Source organism: Atheta coriaria, unplaced genomic scaffold (genome assembly GCF_025399875.1).
Source record: "Atheta coriaria isolate IRGN ID8LTWV9N9 unplaced genomic scaffold, Caltech_Dcor_3.1 hic_scaffold_6_pilon, whole genome shotgun sequence".
NCBI lineage: Eukaryota > Metazoa > Arthropoda > Insecta > Coleoptera > Staphylinidae > Dalotia > Dalotia coriaria.
In genome coordinates, this window is record NW_027045448.1 from 2,214,625 (window position 1) to 2,221,898 (window position 7,274).

Sequence of the window (7,274 nt, forward strand, 5' to 3'; positions counted from 1 at the left end):
CTGCAAGTGTAAAAAAGAAAGAATATAAAATCAGACCGAATTTTCTGAATTTACTCTCGTTTTGCAAGTTAGACTCACAGCAGTGTGGTAATAAGGTGGAAGGAGAATTTATCCACACAAATAAGTTGGAAGAGTTATGTATGAAAGCATCCACCCGTAGGATATTTCGCTCGCTTGAGGTCCTCCGTTACTCACTTTGGGCCGATGACTCCTTAACAATATATTACATCAAACGCAAAACGTACGAACGCTGCGCCGTGGCATAACGCCATAAGAAGACCACCAACACACGCATACGTCGCAGCATACACATGTGTGCACACACGTACGCCATATTATGATAACAATGAGAGACGCGAACATCGCGCACGTACGCGGCGCGCGCCTGCGACGGTGTATAATAAGGCACGAGCCAACAATACGCCGCCGCTTCCTGCCTCGCGCCTTCTTCTTCGTCTTCGGCGGCGCGAGCTTCTTCTGCTGCGTTCTCTTCGCGCTACGCTACACCCGAAGCGAGATCCATTAGAGATAATTCGCGTGCCATTATTACAATTCCAACTGGAAGCGTGCGGCGAGGCGCGAGTCGCTAAAATAAACAGAATTACTGCTGGCTTGAAATTGCGTTCTGTTTTCAAAATTTGTTACAGTTTATAACTGAACTTTTGGACTAGTGTGGTATTGGTATTGTAAATACCTGGAAATATCTAAGAAAATGTTTTTAACGTAAATGTATAAAATCAAAATTAAGAATTAATAATTTTAATTTTTTTTTTAGTAATTTTCAAAGTTTTGAAAAAAAAACAGGTGAAAAAAAAACAGTTATAGGCAAAATTAAATTATTCAGGTTACATGACATATTAATTTTAATTTAATATTTAATGGTTGGAAAGAAATTATTTATCAAAAACGAAACAAACGACAATACAACAGTCAAAAGAACAATCGAGTTACCAGAAACGAAAATGTGAACGCAACTTGTAGACGATTTGTACATTACTCTCCTCGAAGAAGAACCAGGCAACCAAACACGAGGCCCATTCACGACCATCGTGGCGCGATTGTGTGCGTGCACGGTTGTCGTTGGTTAATGCAATGCCACCAACGTGCTCTATGAATGACTCCACGGAATGACTCCACCTTCCTATTCGTAATGCGCCGTCGTTTCGAACACGAAACAATGGAGATTACCTGCCTCATTCTGGCCACTATACTCGTACTACGCTCACAAAGGTGCAGTATTTTAATGGTGCTTTGTCAAATGCGAAATCTGAATACACTTTTTAATTTCATAGGAATATGTAGATATATTCTTATAGCATAGGTACATACCTGCATATTTTTGTAAAATTGAACAAAAAATAAGATTTGAGAAAAACAACAATTTGATTGGTACAATATGACAGTTGCATTGAATTGCATTGAAGTGGGATACAATTTCCGTTCTCAAGTTTAAGTATTTAGTCATAACACATTATGGCTAGTTCCGGTTGTTCTTCAGGGGTTATTATGAAAATGGGTTATTGTATTGTGTACAGGCGTCATTGAGGTATAGTGGTGAAGCAATATTTCACATTTCATGGTCAAAGGAAGCAACGATTACATTTTCTTCAGCAGCTCAATTTAAAACAAATCTTGCTGGGTAACTTAAAATAATTAATTAACATTAGTACGACAATAATATGATGAAACACATTTTGTATTATTTAACCAATTTTGGTTAGAAATTTGTACTTTAAGAGTTAACTTTTCATGGAAGCCTTGTATCCTGTTTCGATCGTCATCCAGTTCCATAATTTAAAGGGCATTTAACGTGCGGACGTAAACAACATCCAGATGAAGTCGAATGCCTGCCAGTGTGTTTAATAACATGCATTACAAGGGCAATTTTAGTAAAAGTAAAGCACCGACGCGCCGGCCCGGCCCCTGCGTGAACTATGAAGAATGCTTGATAGAAAAATGTAAACTGGAAGTGCCCAGCGCCGTAATAGCAGTGTGGTTTCGTTGGTCATGAGAATGTCCAAGAGAGGAGATTCGCATGAGCTGCGTGGGTTGTGATCTTTGTCAACTTGGTCGGACGACATAAACCACACAAAGCAAGACTGTGACGCACACAGCACGTCAAATCTGTGCGTTATGATTTTCTACAGCGGGAAACAAATATATAGATATAACATTAATAAATACTTTACTTTGTATTTTAATTTCCATCGTATATAACTAAAACATGGACAAAGTTAAAAATATTAATAGGTTTTTATTATATTTTAGCATTTTTACTGAATAATTTTGGATAAATAACATGATATTACCCAATTATGATATATGCCAATGGTAGTTGAATAAAGTTGGAAAGAACTAATAGCACCACGGCTACTATTTTGTCTGGACGCGCCGGGAAATCCAGAACGGAAAAGAAACAGGATGTTACTCGTACACGTTCTCTTGCTTATTAAATCTAGTTCTGTTCTTTGTTATTGGTTGACTTGATTTTAGCTGTAAATGGCAAAACAATCTTTTGTACCAAATATATTTATATTAACTTATAGGACAAATTTTACTATACACAAAAGTAAATAAATTAACACATTAACTTCCTCGAAAATAACAATAATAAATTGCCGTTTGATTTTCGCCAAACTTTGGTATCACAAGTACAAAAAAACTACCAACTCGTGGCACAAATAAAGGCAAAAGAAACGCGCAGGAGTACAAGAGTGAATGTAGTATGAAAAGAATCAATATGCGGTCAAATTTGTAAATGAAGCATATCGCCGGCGTGGAACAGAACAGGTGAATTTGGTTTTGTGTATTTTTACCTCAAATTTGTCATGACACCGAAGACGCAGTGAGAACGCTGAGATGAGTTGACGTTCTTATTACACCGAGGTAAACGATTTGTACCGTCGTTAAGTACCAATATCACTATTCTCATTCCGCGTCGTTCAATCCGAATCGTTTTTTGTGACTCATCCAAGAAGTAACCTTTTCCTGTCGCGAAAAAAGTTGTAATTTATTAAATAAATAACTGTAAAGTGTGACAAAAGAAACTCGTCTGAAGTATTAACTTAATAGATATATAATTTTGTAATTTAATCCAGGTGTTTATACAGGTGTTATAAACGTTGATGGAAAAAATCTTGTCTCTTTTTTCTGTTAAGGCGACGTTCATGTTTGGAATGTAAATTCTCGTACGCTCCATCGTAAAAAGTAAAGCAAAATGCGTATGGAAACATGCAATTAATCAATGTACATACAAACGAACGTAATGTCTGTCAACATGAAAGCCAATTAATTAAACGCGCGTAATGAGTGAGATTGCAATATTGGCGGCACTTCTTTTCTGCCTCGACTTTCTAGCAACATTATTTAGCAAATAATTTATATGCAGCTCGAGCTGATGTTCGTTATCTTTCCAGGCTATTTGGAATTGACTACTTGTTGCTTTTGAGTAACATCTGAGCAATTTGCAAATAAACAAGAAGACTGCTGGCATCTTCGTCAAATACCTTGTTAATTGCATGCAATATAAAAATTCGTACCGTTGTTTAACATCACCAAACAAGCAGTAGAAGTTGTAATATACTCGGTAACAATATTTTGAATGAGCAATAATCACGAGAATTTTCATTTTGGTTTATACCGAGGAAAATTAAGAGTTAATCAAATAAGCTACAGTATAATTTTTGTAAATTAATTCAAACACTCCATATTTAAACAAGATTTTTCTAGCACACCCGATTAGTAGTTGTACAATGTACAAATACCCGGAAACAATCAGAGACTAATAACAACACGACAGCGGCAACGATGACGATGATGATGTGCAGAAGACACATTACGACGATGGTGCTGGTCGTACATGTACGCTGCGTGTACCCGCGAGTTAATTAGCGACCCGCGCACAACTTAATTACAATCATCGAATGCCAAACGCACGAAACAATTGCGGCCTGTTTATTATCTTATTAGACGTCGATTGCTACGTTGCCAGCCGGTCGTCGGTCGATTTCGTATTACGGCAGTGCCAATTAATTAATTAATTATTTATGCACATGGCTAAAAATTGTTAATTAAATTTGAAGGTTTGCTACACCTTTCACCTTACTGAAGAACATATAAGTACTAAATTGAAAGCAATAAATATTTTTGAAAACGTGATAACTGCTTCAATTATATAAACCAATAATCAAAGCAAGTGAATATGATAGTTTTGGTTGATGAACTTGATGGGAAACGAAGATTATCGTGTTATCGAAAGATTGCATTGTGAGGGCCGACGTGGAAAGGTCCGGCGGCTGCCGCGGCCGGATGTGGATTCAGGTAGTTCGCTAAGCCGCAGCGCGACGTGCATCCCGCTACCACGCTTTTTTTGTTTTCAATTTAGGTAGCGCACATACACACGCATCTCCGGCGCGACCGCTCTCATGTCCGAGCGTATTTCATTCACAATGCGCGCCGCTTATTGAATCAATGCCGCCACAGTTTTCTTCGCCATATAATAATGTATAATACAAGAGCCAAGTCACCCAAATCACACCGTGGACGAGATGATGATGCTGCGCGGAGGAGTGATGGAATAACGCGCTCGAAGAATAGAAGAGCATCCGCAACAAGTGCACTACAGTTTACAGGTTCTATGAGGTGAGCGTAGTAGTAGAAGTCTATAAAAATTCAATCGGATAGAAGGCATGGAATGAATGGGACGAAAAACACTATTAATGGTTGTAAAACTGTGAAGATACCTATACTTAAGACGGGCGAAGATTGATTCAATTGCGGGAAGCTGTTTGAGAATTAGCTTTTTATAATTTCTTCATTTTGTCTAGCTACAAATATCAAATCATAAAAATCATCACATTTACTGCATTAAATCATCAACAAAAAAATCAATATTCCTGTGTCTTCTGATTATAAAAAATTATCAAGAAGCACATTTTTTTAATTTTCATTTTTATACAGGATAATTTACTTAAAGTGATTTTTTTTACAAAAAATTACTATACATGTATTTATTTTTATATAAAATCAAACAACAAACTATTGAACACCTGAGAAACTGAGAAATTTGACATTAGAAACTAACTTTTGAAAAAAATTTTTATCGAGTAATTAAAGCAACAAAAACAAATTTTTCCGTGACGTCAGATTGTCAGAGATGATTACGATTACCAGTAGTTAATAATCAGACACAGAGCACACAGTCAAAGACACCTTGAATCCGATTTATTTTCTTTGCGTGCCGTGGAGTTCGTAAAGTCTGGCAAAGGTAACTTGGCTGTAAGTACAAGCTTTAGTTGGCTCGTGGCGTCATGCTTCGAATCAAATGACTGACAGAGCGAGGATAATGCCGAACCTCACTAACTACTATTAAAATAATTATCATTCAGGTTTATGCCGCCGTATACAAAGTCGTGTGTTCCGTGCGATACCGAGTCTATTACATCTTCACGTCTACCAGGAACTACAACAGGAGTTGGTAGTACTTACGTGTACAATATTTATTGAGTGAAGTTAGTGTTGGAGCAAATCAAATTCCTACCAACATGCGATTAATAATTCTCATAATTGATAGTAGTAAAGTTATAAATTTTCTTTGCTGTTATGCAAATGTTTTAAAATGATGTCAGTTTCTGTTAAAATATGAACAAAAAGAATTGGATGTAGACAACTTACGACATAAAACTTTTGGTCTGAGTCACGACAATAGGCAAAATGCTTTCATATCACATAGGATGTTCCCAGAAATACAAACCGGTCGCGTATATTAAAACCAATATACATTGAAATCGCACTTATGGAAGATACCAAGATTACTTTGTATTCGTTTATTACGTATTTTGTAAATGTTGAAATTTTTGCGCGCATATGAAAAGTAGCAAGTTGCTCGCAATCTTTTTGCATTTTCTCTCGCGCCGGGGCTCACGCCACAGTTGCTTTTCACCGGCTTCTTTAGAACACTGAAACAAATATATGGTCGCGCTTGTCCTTCTTGCGCGTTGCGCGTTTTCGCCGGACGACAACTAAGCCGACGACACATTGTTTATATAGCTATTGTTTGCGCTCTTTTATTCTAACTGTGTGGCATCTAATATATTCATTGTTTTCTTGTACTTTTGTGCAATGTTTTAAAAGTATATACATAATGCAACAATATCTCTGTTACGCCGGCTACTTACAAGAACTGCGACACCGGCTACCGCTTCGTGGTCGCGCTGAAAGTGCTCGCATTCGAGGCAAGCTATCACGCCGTTGGAAAAAGGAGAAAAATGAAGGAGCGAACAGAAGTAAAAGTCATATTTTCGTATGCATTTGTATTTTATGTGTTTGTTTTCCAAGCAAGGGCATTTTTCGTTTGGTATTGTATGCCTTTGTTTTGCAATCAAAAAAGAATAACAAAACAACTCGCACGTGAATATTGACAAAATACTGGCAATGTGACTCATTATTATTTATTGACTTTTCATGTTTGACAGTTAATTTAAAATTAGAATATGGAATATTTTAATTATTTTAGGTTTAAAGTATACATATTTCACAAAACCTAATTTAGAAATATAATACTAGTCAATACAAATATTTTTTTTGTTTTTTTTTTTTTACAAAAATCGCAATTCTTTAAATATAAAAAAAATATTAAAAAAAATCAAATGCATCCTGTTTATTGAAGATTCATTAATATTCTAATCATACGTCATATTAAATTTTCCTTCAAAATAAAAAGTAAACCAATTTAACGCAATCCAATAACCTATAATTACTTGCGCATTTAACGCAATTATTTACAATTAAAAAACGATTAATTACCACACTGTTTGCGATACCCATGGCATCATTGCCGCCGACGTTCAGCAACCAATATTCTATTATCCAACGTTCAAAATGCGTAAACGTTCACGTATCGACATCGACGCTTGACCACTGAACTCACTCCTCGCGTTTCTTAGCAATATGTATGTGCACAACGCGCGAACAAAACAACCGGTGATTTATAGGACGTTATATTGATTGGAAATCAATAAATCTAAAACGCGGCGTTATTAATTTTATATCTAATGCATTAAATTATTAGCAAACGCTGCAAGTTAGATGGCTTCAAACAGTCTGTAACACTGTATCAAGTTAGAGTTCAAGTCGAAAGATGTTGCACTCGTATATGGTGTGTTGTCAATGGCAATGCAAGAAGAAATTGCTTGTTTCATCTGTTTTTGTAATGATGGTTTGATTCAGTTACGCCTTGTATTGGCGTGCCTAAGAAGAGGTAACAACGATTGTGC